Source organism: Pleurodeles waltl, chromosome 7 (assembly GCF_031143425.1).
Source record: "Pleurodeles waltl isolate 20211129_DDA chromosome 7, aPleWal1.hap1.20221129, whole genome shotgun sequence".
In the NCBI taxonomy this organism is placed as follows: Eukaryota; Metazoa; Chordata; class Amphibia; order Caudata; family Salamandridae; genus Pleurodeles; species Pleurodeles waltl.
This window is the reverse complement of record NC_090446.1, coordinates 357,745,861-357,769,263: the sequence shown is the minus strand read 5'-3', so window position 1 is coordinate 357,769,263 and position 23,403 is coordinate 357,745,861. Positions and strand designations below refer to the sequence as shown.

At 43.6% G+C, this 23,403-nt stretch overlaps 1 protein-coding gene across 2 annotated transcripts in view; it reads left to right on the top strand.

Annotated features, from left to right (window-relative positions):
- The first annotated feature begins 360 nt into the window (after nt 1-360).
- Nucleotides 361-23,403, top strand: part of TP53INP2 (tumor protein p53 inducible nuclear protein 2) — a 64,608-nt gene continuing 41,565 nt past the window's right edge. Inside the window, exon 1 of one of the 2 annotated variants that reach the window (XM_069243807.1) lies at nt 361-573. The gene's annotated coding sequence lies outside the window, so the exon portion shown is untranslated. The remainder of the gene's footprint in view (nt 574-23,403) is intronic. The other variant, XM_069243806.1, reaches the window with a different exon arrangement.

Genomic DNA, 23,403 nt, shown 5'->3' with positions numbered 1-23,403 from the left:
GTAATACGTGTACTACATAAACAAATATAATTTCAAACGGGGCGGTTTGTTTTCAAATCCAATATGGCAGCTCGGCTCTTACAATATATAAACACCACGGACATATAGGGTTTCTGAATTTACCAAGGAAAGTTTGCTTTTCAATCGTCCTTTTACTGTTTCTCGCCAATCCTTGCATGCTCCGCCTTGTCACGTGGTTCCCTCAGCCTACTAGCCCCCGTTGGCAGGGGGCTGTCCAAGGGCAAAAGGGGTGGCAGCATCTGCACCGGTGTCCCTTTCCTATTGGGTACATTGATTATTGCGACTCCGCAGAGGGCGGGACCTGGTAGTTCTTACATCACAATCAGCTGTTTTTGAAGCGGTTCTAATTTCCAAGCCGAGAACAGAACGGGGTGAAGCCGCAATAAACAAAGGACAGCAGAGCCAGCTCCTTGAAGACAAGACCCAGGCACCCCTGCATCTTTGCGAGGCACCCCAACACCTGCCAACTACCTCAGCCAAGACCTGCCTAAAGCTCTGCTGCAAGGACCAGGGGGCCTTCTGTTTACAAGATAACTTTACTATCGGGGGTAGGTAAGAGCAAAGACAGTGTTTATTTGCATTTATATATACACGTCTAATATATTTGGGGATATGTTTATCGTCAGATTGCTGTCAGATTAGTCTTTTGTTTTCTTATTTTATTCAAATTATGTAGGCCTGCTTTATTGGGATTGTATTTTTATTATGTTATTTGTAGCCATGTTACTATTCGGGCAGTTTTCACTTAAATGTTATAGATCGTACTACTGCCAAATTTCTTCATGAATGTTTTGTTCCTATATTTGTTCACATACCTTTTTATTTTCCTTACGTATTTCTGGTTATTTTAGGTTAGTATTTTAATCATAGTAATATTTTAATAAGAATGTGTGACTAAAACAGGGTGCCCATTTTCTTGATCAGTGTATTCTGCATATTTCAGAGACGGGGCCCTTTGATAAATCTAAAAAAATGTCTAGGATTAAAGATAACCAGATGTTAAAGTTAATCGCATTTGTTTCTTCTTATTAATGGGAAGATAATGCAAGTGTGGACGCAAAGTCGTCTTATTTCTTTATGATTTTAGTAAATTTGTGAAAACTACATAGATGAGATCGGGGTATCCTTTATTCTGGGCCAATAAAGGGATTGAACGGAGCTAAAGGACCCTTAGTTATTTTAACATAAAAGCGTCGGTGAATAAAATGGGTAAGTAGCCGTACAGCAGATATATCCCTTGTACTGAGAGCCCTGTATTGATTGCGTACATCCATGAGACTAAAATAAAGAAGGTTGCGTGAAAGCGGCCACTGCAAAAGGAAAAGGGGGAGGGTGAAATGGCTGCATACAATATTAAACTATATTTGCATTCTGCTTTGCAGGTGCCCACCCCACACAAGGCCGCGATTTCCATAATGCAAATATTGATCTATACCCCCTCCCCCACCCTACAACACTGTCGAAAATATGATCCGCTCCCATTGTTTTCCCTTGTGGCAGTGAGAGGCTGTGAGGCCCGCAATCCCGTCCTGAAAAAAGGATGTACGTCTTTGAAGACTGCATCCTCCTTAATATTTAGTTGGTGATTTGCCTCAAGGGGAAAAAAACGTAATCCCCAGGAGATGGGTAGTGCCAGTGGCAGCAGAAGGCAGATTCAGGTCTCCCATTCGAACCGTAGTTGTAACAAAAAGCTGGCATCCGGGGCTGGATGGCCGAGGTAATGTTTTGGGACACTCCTGTCCCTGCTGTCCCTGCTGACCTCTGCTCGGCAGGCCTGGGCCCTGGGCTGGAATTACATGACGGCGAGTCTGCGCTGCTAGTGTTACACACGGATAGAGGACGGGCAGAGGACGATTCATAAAACAGCCTGAGCCATATATTGTTGTGAAAAAGCCAACGAAAGCCTTCTTCTGTACCTAGATAAGCCCGAAAAAGAGAATTTGGTAGCAATGGGGACGGCCAAGTCCTTTGGTGCTACACATTTTACGACTTCACTTTTACCCTTGTATTTATGGTGGGAATGTTCCTTGTATACGACTGTTCCTTTCCCGTGTTAGATTCTAAAAGATTCCACGTAGACATATGTACATGTTTATTAATACATACATATTAAAAATGTTTCCTTTCTCATCCATGAGGGAGGCTTTTATCAGAGTTTTCTGCAGACTCTTCAGGTTTAATCTCTGTTAGCAGTTGACTAGGCCTAGAAGTTCCTGAAGAACAGGTGACTGCTGTGGTTGGTGTAAATCTTCCTTCAGTATTCCTGCTGGTCTTCCAAGACCACCTTATTGGAGTTGAACCTGTGTCCACTTCGGCTGTGTATTTCCTATAGTTGTTCACCAATCAAGTGCTCCCCATCAGCCTCCCTGAGCCAGTGACCCTGCGGTTGGTAATGTCTTACGGACAGTTTCTGGAGTCCACATATGGAGCCTACATCTCTAGAAGGAGAACCTACTTCCTTGTGGTTGGTGTTTTTTTTTTTTTTTTTTTTTTTTTTGTGGATCTTTATGACTTTCAATAAATTTAATACAACCCAAGGATTATTTTGGGCACAGCATTACTGTTATAGCTTATTTGCATTTTTTTTTTTCAAAAAGGAAAACATTTGAGGATAATGACGTATGAAGTGTACATATCTCAAAGAACAGCTGTCTGTATGTGGCTGAGACCAGACTGACCAAAACAACAACTAAGATTGCAACAAGAATCCTGTGGTTGTTCACATGTTGAAATACATCTAAGACCACAGCACTCAAAAGCACATATAGTTACAGACACAAATGTAAAATCTGATGTGAGAGGTCTGTCGGTGAGAAGTAAAGTAATCTTCTTTGTGTTCCAATAGAGAATTTATTTGGGTCAACAAATACTTTATATAGTTGGATCAATCATAGGCCATATGTAGTGATAGCCTTTGGAATATAAATATGTTCAAACACAGCCAACACGTGCTTCGTCACACAGTGACTTTTTCAAGGCTAGACTGTAAACGAAGTAGAGACATGTCCAACTAGATGTGTAGTATGGAACAACTGTATCCAGTTTAGGTGAGCGCGGAAGTATGCTGTTCGAGTAGTTCAGAAGGAATGTAATCATGGGTATGTATCATCCGTGTGTGATATAGACAGTCATCAAAAAAAGGATAATAAGGGACTATGGTAAGTCCTGCGGATCTCAGATATGCGCACCCTTCGGTGTATGAAGTGTAGAAAGCAGTGTATGTTCACATGTTGAAGTTTGTGCTTTTTCAGCTGGGTTTTCTGGATCTTCCCGGCCAGGTGTCCTTCAGTGACCTCAGTTGCTCATCTCATATGATCTGAGCTTTGCAAGCTGGCTCATCAGAATCCACGCTGCTGGGTGTTCAACGTGCTTTGCCCACACAGCCCAGCCATTGCCTCACCCACAGACCCATCTTACTACATCACCAGCCCAAGGACTTTTTTGTGTTTTGGCACTCATCTAAATACGACCTCCTTGAAGCATAATGTATGATGTTCCATTGTATTAATGTTCAAAGTTTTTCAGGCCCACTGTACACTTGTCGGTGTGTCTATCTAATTTCTGTGAATACAAAAAAAAATGGGGGGGGGGGCACGAAATGGGGTGGAGAGACATGAAGGAGGGACTGGAGATGTTTCAGTCAACAAATAGCCACAGACCTTTGATTGTAGAAGTATTTGGACAGATCCCATATCTTTGCTTGCTGGATGTAGTTTGCCAGGCCCACCCTTCCACGGAAAGGGGACATTTCTGCCAAGTGACTCTTGCGATTTTGTACGTGGAATGAATCCAGATAATCCTATTTTCTTATTCTGTCCATCCATTAGGTTAGATTTAACCTCCATGAGTTTTGTTTTTGTGTGCTGCATGTGTGACTCACCATGGCATGCAGTCGCCTAGTTTCCATATAGGTTGCCTCTCTGATCAAAACAGCCCCCCCCCCAAAAAAAAATGCTTCTACACGCATTCCCCTGAATATTTATTCCATCCTCCCAGCCGATTAAATTAAATCCGGAGCTCAGTTTCTTTTGACAGTGTCGGATTGGGTGAATGGCTGTGACATGAATCTTTCATTTGACTATGACCCTGGCGTGTCACTTTGTGCAGCCCCCTTTCAACCAGGACTGAGTTCTCATCTGTGATGGGAAGAATGAATGTGTTTACTGTTATACAGGCTGCTCTGTCGTCTAGTATTTTAAACCCATATTGAGCATCTGCAGTCATAATTATTTCTAACTTCTTTTTTGGTTGCAAGTGATGCTTGATTTCAAAACACAGGAAGCTATTCCCACTCCACACTAATAGCAATATCAGGCCGTTAACTTAAAAGATGGCCAATGTTCTTGAGGTAAAAAAACGTAGGATGGCTCATTGGGAATTTCTTTTTGCCAGCAGAGTTAAGGTAAAAAGCGACATGTGGAACTGATTGTTTCCCAACCCTACCCGCCTTACAAAGGCAACTATCCATTTAGAGGGGTTGCCATATCAGCAAATCTCCATTACCTCCACATTCAACTTACTCCTGCCTTATTCAAGAAGGAAGGCCAGCTTTCAGACAGATGCCCACCCGTTGTATCTTTTTTTCAAGCTTCTCCCTGCCCGCTCTATGGAATGACTTAGCTTACATAGAATATCCTAATGTTTTAACCTGTTTTCTAAAGATGGTGGCGTGCCTTGTAGTCCTCCTGATCCTTGCCTCATCCACCTGGCGGGCAAAGGCAGTGAGTCTGGAAGCTGCCACATTATTCCTTAATGCCTGAGTTGTCATTTTCCTCCTTAGCATTTGAAAAGGAACACAGACATCCACAAAAAGAGAGAAAATTACTCTCTGACCTTTTAAGGAAAGAGGGTAAGAGCTAGTCCAGGAGATCATGAGTAGGGGATGGGGTCAAGAAACAAAGACCAAAGCAGCACGATTGCTCTTCACTTTTGAAATCATGTCAAGAAGAGTTGTCTACCAGGATGAAGATGCCCTTGTTCCACTAGAAACCTTCTCTACTGGAAAATATATCTTGACAGGGGCATTACATAACGTGTTGGACCATACTGTGTGAGAGCATGTAGTACCAGGCTGATGAGGAACCTAGGCAATCCAACAGAAGTGTGGTGAAGCAGTAACTAAAGCCTACAGAGACTGGGGTTTCCTAATTCTGCAGAAAATTACGTAGGTGATTTTGCACCAGTGCAAAGAGCCACAAATAAATTACCTACTAAGGTTTGAATCAAAGTTTTATCCACAGAGAGGAGAATGTGATCCACTGAGGCCTTACTGTAGACGGATTCTGCTGGCTACTTTCACTGGTAGAGTGTTTAGGTCTTATAAGGACCTGTTATTCCTAGAACAGAGCTCTGAATTACATTTCTAGTGCACTGTCCATGGTGACACAGCCTTAGCTGGGTGCACCCGGTGCAGATCGGGACAGTGAGCCTGATTACAAAAAATGCACTGTCCTCAGTGTGTGCTAGGAACAGAACATTTGTGAAAGGGAGGCCAACTGAAGTCGCCAGTCTGCATTACGCTCTAAGTGGTGGACACAACCCTGCTCTGAAAGGGGGTGGGAGGTAATATCCCCACAGGCCGTTGGAGAGTATGACTGCACTCCATTGTGGGTGGAAACCTGAGGATCAACGGGACTGCTGTGCCCCTCAGGGGTGCACTGACTGCGTCAACTCATATGCGATGCACTATTACTGCACCTCCTGGCAACTTCTTTGCCCCTTCTCCAGCACCTAAAATATGGCATAAGCAAAATGGCAGAGGGTTCTCTTATGCAAAGGAGGGAATGCCTCCTAGTGATCGCACTAGTGCATATTTTGCATAGGCACAATCCTTTTTTTCAAATGGGACATGCAAGTGCCCGATGGTAGCAAACAAATTGTGCACATGCCCGTTGCACCCCCCAACTCCCTTTCTATAAAGGTAGTCAAAAAGGAAATCTCAGCATTGAGTCCATCGTGTTTTGGATGGTGTCAGGCCTTATGAACCAACACGTTTGCAGCATATGCTTCTCAGACATTTAATGTCAGATTTTAATGACTTGTTTCAAGCCATGGAGTAGGACTGGCAATGTTCTGCGCTACTTGGACATATGAATAAGTAGGCATACCTGATCTCTGACTTAACCTGCTACACAATTCGTTCATCAGCATAAATGGCTACATGGCATTGCGTAGCCGCCAGGCGACGCATTCATATAAGGGACTGGAGAATAGATGCATCACTATCAGGCACTGCAATCAAGTTCTTTAGGTTTGTGGTTCTCCAAAGGCACAGAATGTTCTCAGCTCTGCATATTTAGGCTGTGAACTGCTTGAAGAATTTTTCAACAAGCCCCGACTCCAGTGGTGGTATACCTGCACTACCAGAATTTGACAGTATGCCAGAGTAGGCAGACACTTGGCTGGTGTCAGTGGTATTGGCAAATAAGCATTGACAAAGCAAATAGGTATTGTCTATGCATGAGCTGTTGGCTTTGCCAGTGTGTTTTAGCCATGTTGTACACCAGTGTGGGTGCTGTTCAGAATAGCTAAACGTTTGTGGCCTAGAGGAGAGTGGCAGTGAGTAGAATGGCATAGATTGGAGTAGCATGGAGTTATGGGAGTGGAGTGAGATAGTGCATAGAGGGGTGTAGAATGAATTTGCAAATAGGGGAGTAGAAGGGTATAGTGTGTTGTGACACGGTGGAGTAGAGTGGCGTGGAGTTGAGTGTCTTGAAGAGTCATGTAGTGGTGGGTCATAGTGTCATAGAGTGAAGTGTTGTTGAGCGGAGTATTATTGAGTGTAGTGCCATAGAGTGGAGTGGAGTAGAGTGGTCTAAGTGAAGTGTCGTAGGTGGGGTTAAGTAGCCTGGAGTGAAGTGGCATAGAGTGGAGTAGAGTGTTGTGGAGTGACCAAGGGCCAGATGTAGCAACCGGTTTGCATGTCGCAAACTGCGAAAAACGCAGTTTGCGACATGCAAAACGGCCATCGCGATGCTCATCCTCAAATTACGAGTCGGTACCGACTCGCAATTTGAGGATGCGACTCGCAAATAGGAAGGGGTGTTCCCTTCCTATTTGCGACCGTATCGCTATGCTGAGTTGCTTTGTGACCACGAAAGCGGTCGCAAACCAACTCGCAGTTACCACCCACTTGAAGTGGGTGGTAACACATTTGCAAACGGGAAGGGGTCCCCATGGGACCCCTTCCCCTTTGTGAATGTCGCTGAAAATATTTTTTCACAGTAGGCAGTGGTCCAATGGACCACTGCCTACTCTGAAAAAATGAAAGCAAATGGTTTCGTTATTTTTTTGAATTGCAACTCGTTTTCCTTTAAGGAAAACGGGATGCAATTAAAAAAAATATATAACTGCTTTATTAAAAAAAAGCAGTCACAGACATGGAGGTCTGCTGTCTCCAGCAGGCCTCCATCCCTGTGAGTGCAGGGACTCGCTATGGGGGTGCAATTTACGACACACCTCATTAATATTCATGAGGTGGGTCTTTGCGACCCCATAGCGAGTCGCAGAAGGTGTCTGAGACACCTTTCTGCATACTGTTTTGCGAGTTGCAATTTGCGAGTCGGTATGACTCGCAATTTGCATGTCGCAAAATTTTGTTTTGCTACATCTGGCCCCAAGAGTGTCATGGAGTAGAGAGTTGTGGAGTAGAGTGTCAGAGTGGAGTGGTGTGGTGTGGCGTAGAGGAGTAAAGTTGTGTGGCGTAGAGTGTCATAGACTGGAATTGAATGGAGTCATAGTGTGGAATAGCGTACAGTGTTGTAGAGTGAAGTGGCGTAGGATGTAGCTGAGTGGAACAGAGTGGCGAAGCATACGGGGAACAGAGTTTCACAGTCTGTCATGGAGTAGAGTGTTGTAGAGTGGAGTATGCATGGTGTTGTAGAGCACTTCCATTACAGACTACATATTTTAAATTGAAACAACCATTACATTTGCATAGACATATAGTTTTGCTGATAAAACTATACAGCACACAAACGACAATTTGTGTGGATGGGGTATCACCAATTGTATTGATTTGCTTTGTTCCTATTAACATATTTGTTTCCACCACACTTCAGAATTAGAAAAAATCTGTTTCATTTGTGCTTTCCTAATTCTGATATATTCTGAAATATTTCCAGAGTTCTTTTACAGACATATACATTTTGTTGTGTGGTAGGAAAAGAGAACAGCCTTCCCTCCCACATGGGTACCCAGCAGGATTGTCACAAATCTTCTCAATTTGAAAACAAAGAATATAAAGTAAATACCAAACTCCCTCAAAAGACAAAGATTTGCATTTGACTTCTGTCTTTGAATGCTCAGCAGATGTGACAAGATAAGAACTAAATAAAATGTAAATGGCTGTTTACAGAAAGAAAGCACTTGTCAAAGAATGCAAGGAGTGATGATAAAAAAGGGATGCTCCAGGGAAGGGACAAAGACATGTAGACAGCCTAAAAAAAAAACAGCAAATTGAAAACAGGCAAATACGAGTTACTAATCACAAAGTCAATGGTAAGCAAAGGGGAGTGCATTCCCAGTAAAGCTTTCAGATTGTCCCGAAGATGTCTTTGCAAACCTACTCTTTGACCTACAAATAGCAGATACCATGAAGCTCTCGAGAATCATAGATCCTCTTCATTTGGAAGAAATTTCATTTTGATCTACTGCAAGATCTTAAATTGTTTTGAGGCCATGATTGGGTAAGCATGGCCCCAAAGCAGCTGACATTTCTTTAGAAAAACGGGAGACGAGCATAAAATAAGTTGATTTTCTAGATAAACGTCTGCATGGGTACCTCTGCATCTATCTTGACTCTCATTGGTCCCTATCACCAGTTGCTGAAAGGACTTGACCCCCTCTATCGCAGGTACTCCTGAAAGGTTTGTGGTTGACTCCATCCAACCTACTAAATTGGGTTACTTTTTCCATCCACCATCCTAAAGTGATCATCCCCACAGATGCCAGTAGAGTAGTTTGGGGAGCTGCAGTGGGGGCCAGATAGGTGCTTTTGTCATCCTCCAAGAAAACGCCTTTAAAACTGAAAGGAGCTAAGAGAAGTAGCCAGACTTATTACCATAGTGGCTCTTGCCCCTAAATCGGACTACAAACCACCACAGGTGTACATTTGGATGAACCATAATTGCACTACAAATTTATTGTATTGACTTGCCCCCGTGCAGTATGTGACTGTTGCTGCTGAACAGAAATCTGTGTTTTCTTGCAATCAGTAATACTATACTACTCTTAATATTGAAATGTCTCTAACAATGGCCTCCCTTAGTTGTTTTTTTCTTTTAATTCCTGCCTTTTTACTGATTCTTATTTTAGGAACTGGCAGGTTATGTACGTAACTTTCTTTTGCTAAACCGTGCACAATTGGTTGGGGAAAACAATGTATGTTTGTACGCTCTTTATTATAAGGGGAAGTGTGTCAAGTTCTTGATGTACAACATGGCGAGATAAGTACGTGTTCTCTTGTTAGGAGGACCGAGATTGAAGCCTTTGGGGTTACCGGCGTTTTCTCTGAGGACGTTGCAAATGAGACTTTCCCGATTTTTCAGAACGACCCTCTTGTCTGATTATGATCTTTGCACTGTGCAGCATATACGGGACGCTGCTGCAGGACCCATGTGCATCCCCACGCTGCGCACTGTGGCTTCAAGTTTGCTTGTGTATCGAACAAAAGGTGGTGATGCTTGCTTAGCCAGTGGCTGGTTTCTGGGTTGTATGCCTTCCATCTGTCCGTCCGATTCCTACTGTGTTAAGACAGATAAGATAAAACAACATAACCATAACACTGTTGGCAGCACAGTTTTGGGACAGACAGGATCGGAAGTTCTTCTTTCTCAGATTGCAGTCAGTCTTGATTTGAGATTGAGATCCCTTCTACCTCCAGTGCAATACACTGAGCATTTCCAGACTCGAATTTGGCTGTTGCAGTTTGAAGATTAAGTAAGAGGAATTACGGCATAAGGGGCATGCCAAATTTGCTCGATCTTGAGTTCCTCTCCTTCATCCAAGCTAGTTGTAGCTATGTGACCTGTTGCTGGCTTTGGTTCTGTTACAGCCCTTTTGAGCCTCTTTAGTCAATTTACATAATTTCTGGCATGGAAGGATTTGTTTCTAGTTTTAATTACTTTAGCTCCAGGTCTCTGAGAGCAGAATGCTCTTATGAGGCAAGACCCCTTTTTGAAGAATACACGCGGATTTCTCATCTTTGAGGCTAGATCTGACATACTTGCCTAGAATTATGTCGGCTTTCGTTTTCGCCAGAAAGTGGCTACACCCACGTTTTCCAGTCACCATTGTATAAGAGTCCACATAACATTAGTCACTTACCTCGAGGGACCATGCCATGAGGAAAAAGGTATCCACTACCACGATCCATCAGTATATGGATTAAATTCATGATTCCTGAAGTTTATTCTTTAGCTCAAAAAGTGTATTCTTTAAGTTTCTGAAAGCTAGGTTCCCTGGAACCCTACTTGCAGGAGAGGTCAAAAAATAGATGGTGGTAACATGGCAGAGGTAATGTCAGTTGCATTAACCAGCAGGGAAGCTGTAGGGGCCCCCTTACCTTTTTGCAGCATTGCACACGTAGATAAAAAGGGCATGGCAATCCAGATTTGATGCAAGGGTGCCCCAGGCCTTAGTGAAGTGATTTGTAAATTCCCTTGATATGTAGTCCGTAAATTCACACAAGGTGTTTGCATTGTTTATGGACTGTTTCTTTTGCTTTTTTAGGACCAGGGGAGTCTGAAGCCATGCTATTTGTTGCTTCTTATAGGTAAGGATCTGGGTAAGGAAAAGTGACCTGGAGCTAATGCGAAAATATTTATTAGAAATATCCATCAGTTCACAGTGTAGTGATTGTAATATCATTGGAAATGTATTTCCAGTACTACAGATTACGGTGGGTATATTAAGGTCTGAAATTACTTATTGCTGCATTTCATTGAGGCTGGTTGGTATTCTCCATGCGAACCTTCTTAGCATTTTACTTAACTGAAGAATCAGTTTAAACACTGTCTCATTCAGTACAAAGTTTCCTCCTATCGTTTCCTTCTGATACCCTAAGTGTCCCTCCGTGGCATTATTCCTCTTCCATTTGATTTACGCTGTGAATATGGAGAAAAAGGAGGTCCAAATCACTTGAATGTTGATAGCATGCATTAACCAAGCCAAAAGTCAATAGCATCACAAGGAGCATCCTCTGTTGGTATTTGAGGGAGGAGTTTGAAAAGGCTCCATCATCATAGGTATGGACCGCCCCATACGTCATGTCATGTCTCAAGCTGTAGGGAGTTAGGCCACAAAGTGGAAGCACCGAATGAGATGGCAACTCTTTTTTTCTGGAACTTGCTTGCAGCCACGTTGATCAGGCTACCTCAACATACATAAGAAAAAAAACATGTCTTGTAATGTATGATAGTATAATCCAATTTCCCAAGAAAATCCACTTACTAAGCAGCCGTCACTAGAACCCCATATCCAAAAATGTTGTCACAGAATCAAAGTGTGAAATATTCCAAATGCCTCTTGCCCAAATAGCAGCTAACAGCGCGTTTACTGTTGGACAAATATGGCCACAATAGTATTGATCATATACGTTTAGTGGATCCCTGATTTCTGATAGCTGCCTTAAAATAATACGTAAATATATAACACATGCATTTTTGTGGTTTGTGGATCACCAGTGCTGTGTGTCAGAAGCAGAGTAGCAACATTTGAAGGCTTGGATTGAAGAATATGCCAACTCATCAAGCTCGGAAGTTGTCAAAAGAATTCCCCCTGTAAGATATCAATTCCATAGCCTTCTTTTTCATTCGCCACAAAAAAGATTTCAAGAGGGTGGGCCTCGAGGAGCCCAAGATGGTTCTCCTTGTTAATGCCTTGTTAGAACCCTGGTCCTTCTCCCTTCCCTCTAAGGTCCATCCATGTTGCTGTGAGCCTGTCCGAGTGGCGGTGGGTACGCTGCCTCAGGTGTAATTGTTTGAATACTGCTCTGACAGCAATTATGGTTGACACTTAACTGTCTACCACCCGAGACCTAACCGAGGTGGAATGCAAAAGTACCCTAGAGAGTAGCGTGACAGGCCAGTGGAGGCAAACTCAAGGCAGGTGGTGACTGTGCGTGAGAGCCTGGCACTATCTGTGGGGCACAGTCTTGCATGGGCGATAGCTCAATGGACAGGATAGAGGGCCCGAGACCGCTGCCTAAACAGAGCCACGAGGAACGGAATATGGCACCTAATGTTCTGGAATGACCTCGTCAGAGGCGAACTGTATTTTGAGTTCTGGGAGTCATCCATCAACCAGAACCATGAGGTACTGCACCTCAGGAAGCACTGCAGGCATTCACAAGCATGGACTTGCTGGTTACTGAGCCTTGAATAAAAGCACCTTACTAGTGACTTTTATATATTCTTACTTACAAGGGCTTTCAGCCAGCCCTCTTAATCAGTTGATCTGTTTTTGTGTCATTCACATTTTTCTTCTGCCTACTATAGCATACAGTATGAGTTGAAGGGTCAGCTCACTTCAGCCATTGGCTGATTCACTGTGAATGACCGCATTCTGCTCTTTTCTAGGGAGCACATCCACATGCAAAAGTTTAAGACTCAGAGACAATTGTGGCAATGCATGTTTTTTGAGACAAGAACATCTTTTTGCTTTTAGCCAATCTTTAAAACAGTTATATGTTATAACAGTGATAAAGTTTTACAAAAAACATTGACAAAACAAGCATTCACAAAGCCAAAGGTCTGGCAGGCAACACCAGATCTGTTGGCTTTGCTAGCGCTTGTTTGTCCCGACCTGTAGTCTGAAACATATTGAAATAGGAATGGGTTGTTGTAGAGCATTGAGGGTGGACTGGGAGGGGAAAAGTTTGGTTACACTGCTGGACTCAGATAGGTCCTTTCTTGAACACCTACCCCCTTTAGATATCTGTTGATGACACAATGTCGTGTTTTGAAGTGCTCTTTCGAGGTTTCTGTCGAGGTTGTTTTTTTGTGGTTGAGGGGCTGTTTGGTGGGGGTAGGTTCAGCGAGCATTATCATTCATAAGCTATGTGTTCTTTACTTTTCCATACTCTACCGTCCTCAATGGCTCTGCCTGCAACTGATTGTGCACCACTATGGGGGATAAAGGCTGAGTGCAATCATAACCTGACATTTTCTCAGTTGCGCGAACGGCTGAGATCTGTAAAAATGTTCCTGTGTTGTTTCCAGAGTGGATGTGTTATATTGTGTTGCAATTCAATAAAATCTATTTCATCCTAAACTATTTAAAATTTCCATCTGCGACGCATTTGCAGCCTCGCTGTCAGAAGCGGCTTTATCTTGAAGACTTTTCGGAATGCCTGTAGGACCGCCTGTTGCCTGTCTCCTTCGCCGCTCGTCGTCTTTGGGATCGGTGGCGAATTACGTTTAATTTATCTTCCAGAACATCTGCTTCTTTCTACCGTGGATTACGGAACTGTTGAAGCGGGTACTCGTCGGATTCGCAGCGTTAGGTCTTTCTGTTATTTCAATCCTTGTCGTGGAGTTCCAGCGCGGGTGAGCCGGTCCTGCAGTGCATAGAGGATGACCAGAGCAACAGTCAGTGGGCAGAGGAGCTTCAGGTTCGCCAGTTGATTAAACAACTGCGCGCACAGGCTATGGTCGGGGCGAAACAGGAGCACTTCTCCCATCTGTATCCTTAATGGCTACACTACTTGTTGTATGTTGTGCACATGCTTTTCTTGTGGTTCCTGAGCACTATCTCCATGTTCTCAGAGCACTTAACTGAGGACAGCAGCGTAGCAATAGTTTCCTGTAGGAACAGGTGGAACCCAGCCTAGGCGTACTCGGGGGAGGTCTGTCCAGGCACATAAATCGAGGATATGATTACCAAGGTTTCTTAATAAAAGTTTACTTTTTGTAAAAGCTGATTTATCTGAAATACAGGTAGGGAGTCAGTGACACCTGGACCCGTCTCAATGACTTTCTCAATGCTACCTTCTAATCTACAGGCACAGCTTGCATTCCCCTTCTTTAAGAATGATTCCAGTGTACCCTTTTAGCAGCATAGTGCAGCAGTAGAGATTCACTCTCTTCGGCACTCTATTTCTTCTTGGCACTGAAGTAAATTAGACATTCAGGGCATAAACTACAGCAGGACTGCATAGACAACTGTGCTTTCTCCTCTGGCTGCAATTTCAGGATACCAGCTATGGATGGTGCTGAGATGTGTGAAGATGGGGAGGAACACACAGTGGTTCCTTCTGCGCGTGAGCATTATCAGACATCAGGATACTGCAGGAGTTGAACGAGCTCTCCTCGCCAGCTCTTGTCATTTGAGTTGGATTGCACTGTCTAGAACTGGGGTGCATCTGAGTTCATACTCTATCGTAGATTAACAAAGCACAGCCAGATTCATTAACTAGGAGACATGCCAATTACTTTCTAGGGTATATTGATTATCGTGAATCTACTGGATATGTTGAAACCTTTTTTCTGGCGTATAGGATGCTGAGGTCTGGAGAGTAAGAAAATTTAAAGAAAGTGTACCCAGGCGCCAAAGCATATCTTGAGGATGATATGAGACGTCCCTGATGATGCCTTCATCTGCATTTGTATAGGGAATCTCTATTGCCTCTGAGGCATTATTAGCAAATGAAGGTTGAGCAAACCAGCTCAACTTTTCTTCGTTTACTGACCTCGGAGGATGCAAAAGCCTATCAAGATTCACACCTGGACCTTCAGATTACTCAAACACATCTGTTCCTCTCAAAATGTACATGGGCACCATTCATCTCTGGTAGTCATTGCTGCGGAGTGTGTGGCCCTCTAGCCTCCATTCGGTGAGGGTTCTAGACAACAGGGAAATGTAAAGTGACCCTAAACTGGTAGGAGTCATTGTAGTAAACTGACAGTAAGAGTACACACCTTAGAGCCACAGGTCAGTCAGGACAGGCGAGTACGGTCCTGTCTGTCTTGTAAAGGTGACTCAGGTTCTTTAGTTGGTAGCAGTTCACAGAATAATAGTGCTGATTTAATCAGTGTTCTTCCAGATGAATATATAGTAACGGCCTCAAAGAAACCTAACAACCGAATGCAAATAGTGTCACGTGCACAGCAACCAGAAAAGCATTAATTCAGAACCAGCCACTAGAGAAGCAGGCTATTAGTTTAAGGAGAAAACATTGAAACCACGCCCACCAAAAGAACCATGGTGTCTAAGTCAGTGAGTGGTGCAGTAAGCCATCTCCAACACGGGGTAGAGGTGAATGAAGACCTCTGTACATCTGCTTATTAACAGCAACTCGCAAGACACCTTTCTTTTGGCACACCTCAACAGAATTGGAATTCAGAGTTTGTTAGTTAACCATGTGTTAACAAGCAGTGCCAAAGTCAATAGGTCTAAGTTGCCTAATTGACTTGTTAGCTTTGCCTGTGTTGCAAAAATGTGTAGGGGGCATGTTGACGACATAGCATTTATTTTTTTTATTTTTTTATTATTACACCCCTGAGGCAGCACAATGAGATGGAGTGTGGGAGATAACACAGAAGACAAAGTCACGGCTAGCAGAGGAATAATCAAAATAGATATGTTGCACAGAGCGTTGGCTACGTCATATACTTTTTTTTTTTAACTTCTCTCACGAGGCAACATGGAGAAAGGAAAGGAGGTAACTCAGAGGGAGGGATGCAGTGATGTGGGAAAGGCTGGAGGCAGGCAAACAACAAGGGAGGGTAGGAGAGAAGGCTGAGGGGAAGCACTCGGACATTGGAGGGTGCGAGGGAGGGACTGGGGAAGCAGACACAACAGAGGGTGGGGGGACTGACAGCAAGCATTTCAACATTGGAGGGTGTGAGACCTAGGCAAGCAAACGGACAGTGGAGGGTGGGAGGAGGTTGAAGGGCAAGCAGATGGACAAAGGACAGTGTGAGGGGCTGGGGCAAGCACTCGGGCCCCATGAGTGGTGGGGATGGAATGAGGGGAAGCAGACTGACAAGAAAGGGTGGGAGGGAGGTGCCATGGGATAGTAGACAAACAAAATGGAGTTTGGAGGAGGGAAAGTCTGGGGAAGGATCACGTGGTGGGAGAACTGCCCTAGAAAAAAAGAGATGAATAACACATTCTATTGTAGAGTACTTAAACCATAATAAAAGGTAGCACTTGAAAAGATGTGCATTGGAAGGACATAAGTAATGCACCTATGGTCTAGGGAAGGGACACAAACATGACGTGGAAGGAAGCCTACAGACGCTGACCAAAAAGAAGCAAACAAATGAGACTGACTATGAAGCCAACCAGTGGTAAACAGTGAGCTGCCTCTAGGCCCCTGGTAAGATAACAAAAGGTCTTGCAGGAGACAGGAGACAGCTTATGGCCTGTCATAGGTAAGACCTAAAAGAGGTTCTCTGAATAAGGGAAGTGAAAGGATACAAGTCAGCCAGTCAACAGATGGTAAAGAGGATATGCTCCAGGAGAAGGACAAAACAAAGAAAGGAAGGAGAGCAAACAAATAAGAAGCAAGTGAATTAGATTGACAAGAAGGCCAACCAATTGTAAGCAATGGCTGGGCTTTAAGCTGACTTAACTGTTTTTTTGTTTGTCCTGAGGAGGCTTTTGCCTACGGTTAGTTAAATTATGGCTGGATGGCAAGACCAAAAAAGCAACTTCTGCATTATCTGTAGCATTTGGGCAAAAGTTTGATATTGATGGCCAAATGCACACATGGGGAGTCTTTGTTGTGAAACACGTTTTATTGTTTTATCAAACTTAATTTGTAGTAACCAACATCAGACATTTGCTAGAAATAAATGTCATAGTTACAGCATAAGCATAAAGAAAGAAAGAAAGAAAGAATGCTTTATCCGTGAACAGGAGACCAGTAACAAATGTTGCATATTAGTAAAACTAAAGTAAGTAAATTGTCTACTGCTGCAGTTATCAACAAATTGGGAAGTCTTACCCAAATACCCTTGCCTTTTATGCACAGGCTAGTCCTTTGCTAAATGAAAGTTTTTCATTCTTACACCCCATTTAAGTTTGGTCATAAAGGTAGTGTTTTTAATGAAACCAGAAAAAATGCACCCTACTGCTCGACGCCTGATCCAAAGGAGGGGGGCAGAAGCCACACGTTCACAATGCTGAGAGGTGTCTATTCTTCATTTTTTAAATAGTTCCATGATGTGCCTTGTGGGGACTTCAGAGCATTTTGCATCAACTAAAATGAGATCCCAAGAAGAGTTGGACAGGTTTTGTAATATAAATAAAGCACTTATGGCCTGGGTTGAGAGACTTGAGGCTACTTTTCAATCAGTGAAGTCACCAAGGAACGTGAAGTCACATGGGTTTTGGTGATCCTTCCTAAGGAAGGCTGCGCCACCCAAACACAGAGTTAAGAGTTAGAGTATGCTTGAGTTTGATGGGGGCCTGGAGCAAGTCTCCAAAGCCAGGAGTATATGAGCCCGGCCTGGTGTGGTGTTTTATCAAGGGCGCTCCAGAATATTACTTTTTGAGTGTTTCTGAGACACTAACCAGCATATGGGTTGGTTTGTGGTTTTATTTTGTGGTCATTGCCAATCTGGAGTCAGCAAGGAGAATTGAAGGATCTTAATATGATCAAATATCTGACGTTTGATGGCCATGGTCTACGGGTTTAAGTAGTGTGCCACTGAATATTTGGTAATGATGTTGGCAAGGTCAGGCTGGATGGGCCTGCGTGCCTAAGGACTCCAACAGAGAGTTACAATGTTGTCATCGTCTTGCTGGCCTTGTATTTGCCCGTATGGCTTGTGACGGAAATGAGCACAGCTTCTCGCCCTTAACTCTGGTCAGCACTTTCAGGACGCCACCGTCACTAGTTTAATCTCAGTTTCTGTAAGAAAGTGGCTATTACCAACCAAAATCTACGTCTAGAAGAGGGCGCGGCAGCCCCTGGCTGAGCCAGGCCGGATTGTAGAATCTGGGTGAAAGTTCAGAAGCAGTAAGTGCTTCTCAAAGTTTTGCCTAAACTGGGATTACCTGGTTTTATGTCGACCGGCCTTCAAAGTAGCAACGATATGTCGGGACATTTTGGATTTTCCCCATAATTGAGTCTGCGGCAATGCGTTTGCATCTCTTGCTACTATAATGTAGCGCTTGCATATTTCCCAATTATTTTTTTGCTCCGCGAGTATCGTCGGATAGTGCAATCTCTTGTTCTCACTGCAAGTCAAAGGAAAGGGCTCTTTGGGTGTTGAGATGTGTATGTTAAAAACACAAACCTCAAATCTGATAACGAAAAACGCTTAAAGTGTTTCAGGACAGTATTCCAGACTAGAAAAGACAAAAACATCTGATTAAAAATCGGAGGCTGCATCCATAATCGGAAGAGCCTCTTGCCAAGTGACGTGCTATTTTGTGGGTGTGCCTTTTCAGAGTGTCTGCTCCAACTTCATATTTGTGTTGCTACTCACATGTAGGGTAAGTTATGCCTGTTCTGCCACATTCCCGTCAGACACAGCAGTATTATTTTCTATTCACCCCGAGTGCTTCATGATATTGCTTGCTATCTGTAGGTTAATGATGTCTTTACACCTGTAATTTAAAAACAATGTATTATGGCAGCAAATAGCCCTGTAAGAGATTAACATATTTCAGCAAGTACTCATCACGAATATCTGTGATGCAAATACATTCTGAGTTTCACAGCAGTGAACGTGCCGAATATTAATTATTTCCTGGCGTTGTCACCACCCTTGGTCTGGGTGTGCCGGCGGCCTTAAGTATGAGCAAGGAAATTTGGCATTTACAAACTTCTAGCTGGGTATACCAGGATCACTCAGGAGTCTGGCATAGAATTGTTGGTTGTAGCATGCCACTTTGCCAATTCATCCCTAATGAGTCTAATGGAATCGTGCACGGTGTGGCCCTCACACCCCTTACTCTGTAGTGGGTGTGTCTGCATTCCTTTGGGTGTGTTACACACAGCGTCATGGCGGTAAGATTTCTTATTTTGGGTTGGCCTGTCCTACATGCGCTAGGCGTAGGCTGTTGTTTAGGTCTTTCTGTTGTTGACTATTTATGACACACAGGAATAGCCTGCTGGTCATGTAATTTCATTTAATTAGCCCTTTTGACGCCAGTGCTGGGGCGGGCGGGCAAGTGTGTTATCTGAACTTCTAAAATTGTGAGTACGTTTATGATTTAAAAATTCCCCAGGCGATTAAAAGTGAAAGTTGTTAACTGGTAAGATTCTAAGAGGTGGAGCTGTGGACATGGGGGAATAAGCATGGTTACTGTTGCAGAACGACCCTTGCAAGCTTCCTCTTGGTGGTACCAAACCCTCCAAAAAAGTCCAGCAGCCAGTGTGGCCCTCCATTGTATACTCGCCCAATAGCTCACAACTCCCCTGAATTTAGAAGACCAACCTTGAAAGAGAATCCAAGGGGATCTGTTAGTAGAGGATGGATGGTCAGTAACTTGGGAGAAAAGAGGAAGGCCTCATTAGGATTTTGGGAAGTGGAGATGGTGGGGTACAGGAAAAGAGATCTGTAGAACTGTATGGTTGGGAAGTTCTAGATATCCTTTAGATTTAGAACAATCCAGATCTACGTGTTGATTTCTTTGCTAGTCCATCCGAATTTAGAAGTTGTTTTAACTTATTTGACCATCATAATCCCCACACAGTAGCATATTTGAGACCAGTTGCAGCGAAGAGGCCAAGAATTAAACGATCTTGGAACCAGAACTACTTCCAGCCCGCTCTTTGAGAAAGTACCGGGTGCTATGGGTGGCCTGTGTTTCTGTGATAGTGGTCTCAGTCCAAAACCCTCCATGAGCACTGATTTCTGCAAAGAGCAAAGAGACAGTTTAGTTCCGGGCGTATGCTATATAGAGCAAGCACTGGCAAAGGCTAAAGGTCTGTTTCATTGAGTCCCAAGTACACATTAAAAAAGGTTGCTGCAGTGTAAGCACAAAAGAAAAATGAGCGATTTCTGTATACAGTGCGTCTACGAGTTAAAGGAGTTAAAGAATTCAGTAAGTGATGATTCGGATTACTTATGGGATGTAAAATAGGCCCTAATACACTGAATTGCAATGGAAGCACTCCATTAGAGGCAGAATGATAGATACCTCAAATAGCCATTAGGAAATCCTCTTATTGTACTATAGTGTTTTACAGTCTTTGAGCAAAGCCACTGGAATCATAAGATTTTGCAGCCATGGCCTTTTCTGCATGATTATGAATTCGCAGCAGTTGCCACATAATCTGCAGATTCTGACAAAAAGGCGTTACTTTACATTAAGCAACACGTGTTTCTGCGCAGAAAACACACTATGTGCAAATAAAACATAGAGAAAAATTATATTCCTACAAGAGATCCGAGCCGAAATCCCAGAAGAGATCAGAATCTGAAAGTGCTGGAGTTTGATGTATTTCAACACGTTCTCCAGATTTACCATATTTACGCACACATGAATACATACACGTTAACAGAGGCGGCATTTAAGAGGAAGTGGCAATGTTGTGCCATCACCTATATCCGCCGCCGGACACTGTCAGAGATGGAGCTGTGAATTCCTGTTAGAAAATGTTTTTACAGTGTATAGCTGTTGGGGAGCTGGGAAGCATGCCCCATCCTCCCCTCCCCCTCCGCTGGAATTTCCGCGTGATAAAAAAGTGCATCACTTATTCGGGAAATAGCAATGACTGTCTTTCTGATCTTATATTATCATATGGAATGCCTAGTGTAGCCTGTCATTCTACGACCTGCCAGTCAAGCGCAACCTGTCAAATATATGCACCAAGCCAGTCACGTACAACGTGACAGTCATATGCAGCATACGTCCTCTGTGGGGTGCCCTAATGCATAAGTCATGCTCAAGCTGTTGTTTATCATTTAACATTTACACGTCTATAATTACATATCACGCGTTACATACATAAAAGGGAAAAAAATAAAAGGTGTCCTTTTTACTGTAATAACTGAAGCCGATTGTTGAATTCAATATATCGTTTTCATGTATACATTGTAGAATACTGCATATTTATGTTGTTGTTCTGTTTTATTACCTTCATTTTAGCAATCCTGATTAAGAATTCTTGAGCGAAAGTACTATGTCAGTTTAGACCAGCGCGTCTACGTTTGGCAGAAAAGCAATATTTAACTGAACATTGTGCTAAACTGTTACACAATAAAGTAAAAAAAAAAAAATCGGTAAGAAGAAGCCTCCGTGTGTGCATGGTATAGTACCAGTAGGATGGTTCTGTTCAGTCAATTCCCTCCCAATTGAAGCAGAACGTGATGTTATATTGTGTTGTATGATGCAGTTTTAATATACCACAATGTTCTCAGTTTCTGCCGGCTCCATGACTCCAGTTGAAAATCAGAATCCTGGTGAAGAGTTGACCCAGAAACCCTGGTGCTCCTGCTTGGGATAAAGTGGTGCGACCCTCGGCCTCAGCTCGTGCCTGTGCTCCTAATCCTTATTAAGCACCGTTCTTCATTGTGTGCTGTACAACTATCTTACAATTGTGAGTTATCACCATGGACATTTTTATATAGTGCTGATCCCAGCTACTCTCCAGAAGCTTGTTCCTTCAGTAGTGCGCCGGTATATTCACATTTTCACAGTGGTGTTGTGAGGGGTTGAATTGGATGCGGGTCTTTAGACAGACATTATGTGAAATAATTTAATTTAAATACCAGAAGTTCCATATGGTCTGTACATTTCCTGCATGTTCACGACTCACAGGGGGAAGGTGTCAACCATGTAGTGAGCCTAGGTACTTTACAAAAAAGGTCGCTGCGAGAATTGAACGTCACACAGGTTGCACATGGTGCCAAACCTCACCTCTGCCTTTCTCTATTGTTGTTCCCATATTTAATGTTCAACACTTTTTGAAATACTTTACTCTTTTTTTTCTGTCACTCTTACTGGAACCAGTCTGTTTATAATTATTTTCACCACCTATTCCACGAAAGCAAGTTTTAGTGGTGCTCATTAGGCTTCTTATAATGTGCTGTCTGTGTTCTGTTACATTTATTCGCCATTGTGCTTTTTCTCTCTCGGTGTAGTGGGGAGAAAAGGAGTCGAATGACCTTCTATCCTTCACTAACCCATCTAACTGTGAGTGAAGGGTTTGTGGAGGTAGGCGCACTACTAAACTTAAGTGCACCAGAAGTTATTACTGGCGGTGTGACCTTCCATCCTTCCAATCGAACCTGCCTGAAGTGGAAACTCTGGGGTGCTGGGTGCATTGGGGGGGAATTTTGCAGCAGTGAATCTCTGCTGTGGGTGTCTCAGGCACTCATTGTGCTTCTTATGGTGCTGCAGTGATCTCTGAGGGTGAGTGCTGAAGTAGTTGCAGTGTTTTCTCACTCTACTATTTCTTACCAGAGAAGGGTTGGTTCCTAAGCTTGGATCTCATAGAGCCGGTGTTTTCTTCCCCGTCTCCTTGCAGTTTAGTTGGATGTGCCCAGTTCTTGCCATGTTTCACTTCTTTTTCTAGTCTTCTGTTGTGTTCTTTGTAATTTCTCTACCTACCGGCGCACTACCTAGTGTCGCACGGTGCAAGAGATTCCCTCACCCTGTGTCCCTGGTCGCAGAGTATTCGCTGTCCTAGTGCGTTCCTAGCACTACTTAAAGCTCCAGAGACAAGCTCTTGGCCAGTATCCCTGATGGAGACATTTGCACACAGCCCATCACTGGATGACAAGCATTGGCATAGCTAGTAGGTCTTTTCTATTCAAGTGCTACTGGCTTTGCCAATGTGTTTCAGCAGTATTGTACAGCAGTGTGGCTGCTGTGCAGTATGGCTAAAAGAGGTGAAGAGGAGTGTGGCACGGAGTAAAGTGGAGTGGCATAGATAGGAGTGTCGTGGAGTAGAGGGACCTAGAGTGGAGAGGCATAGAGTGGAAAGACAGTGGAGAAGAGTGTTGATACACAGAGTGGAGGGGAGTGGCGTGAAGTGGCATAGAGTGTCATGAAGTGGAGTGGCGTAGAGTGGAGTGGTGCACAATAAAGTGTCGTAAAGTTGAGGTCGTGGAGTGGCATAAAGTGGAGGTGAGTAAAGTAGAGAGGAGTAAAGTGTTGAAACATGGCATAGCGTTATGGGGCATAGAGTGGAGGGGTGTGGAATGCCATGGAGTGTCATAGAGTGGCGTGACATAGAGTGGAGGGGCAATGAGTGGCATAGCATAGAGTGGACTAAAGTGTTGTAGAGTACTGAAGAGTAGAGTAAAGTGTCGTGGAGTGGCATGCCGTCGAGTAGAGTGTTGTGGAGTGGCATAGATTGACTGAGTGTCATTGAGTAGGGTGTCGTAGGATGGAGTGGCGTAGTGATGTAGTGTGAAGGGGTGTAGATAGGCAGGTGCAGGTTGGAGTAATGTGTCATAGAGTGGAATGGAATGG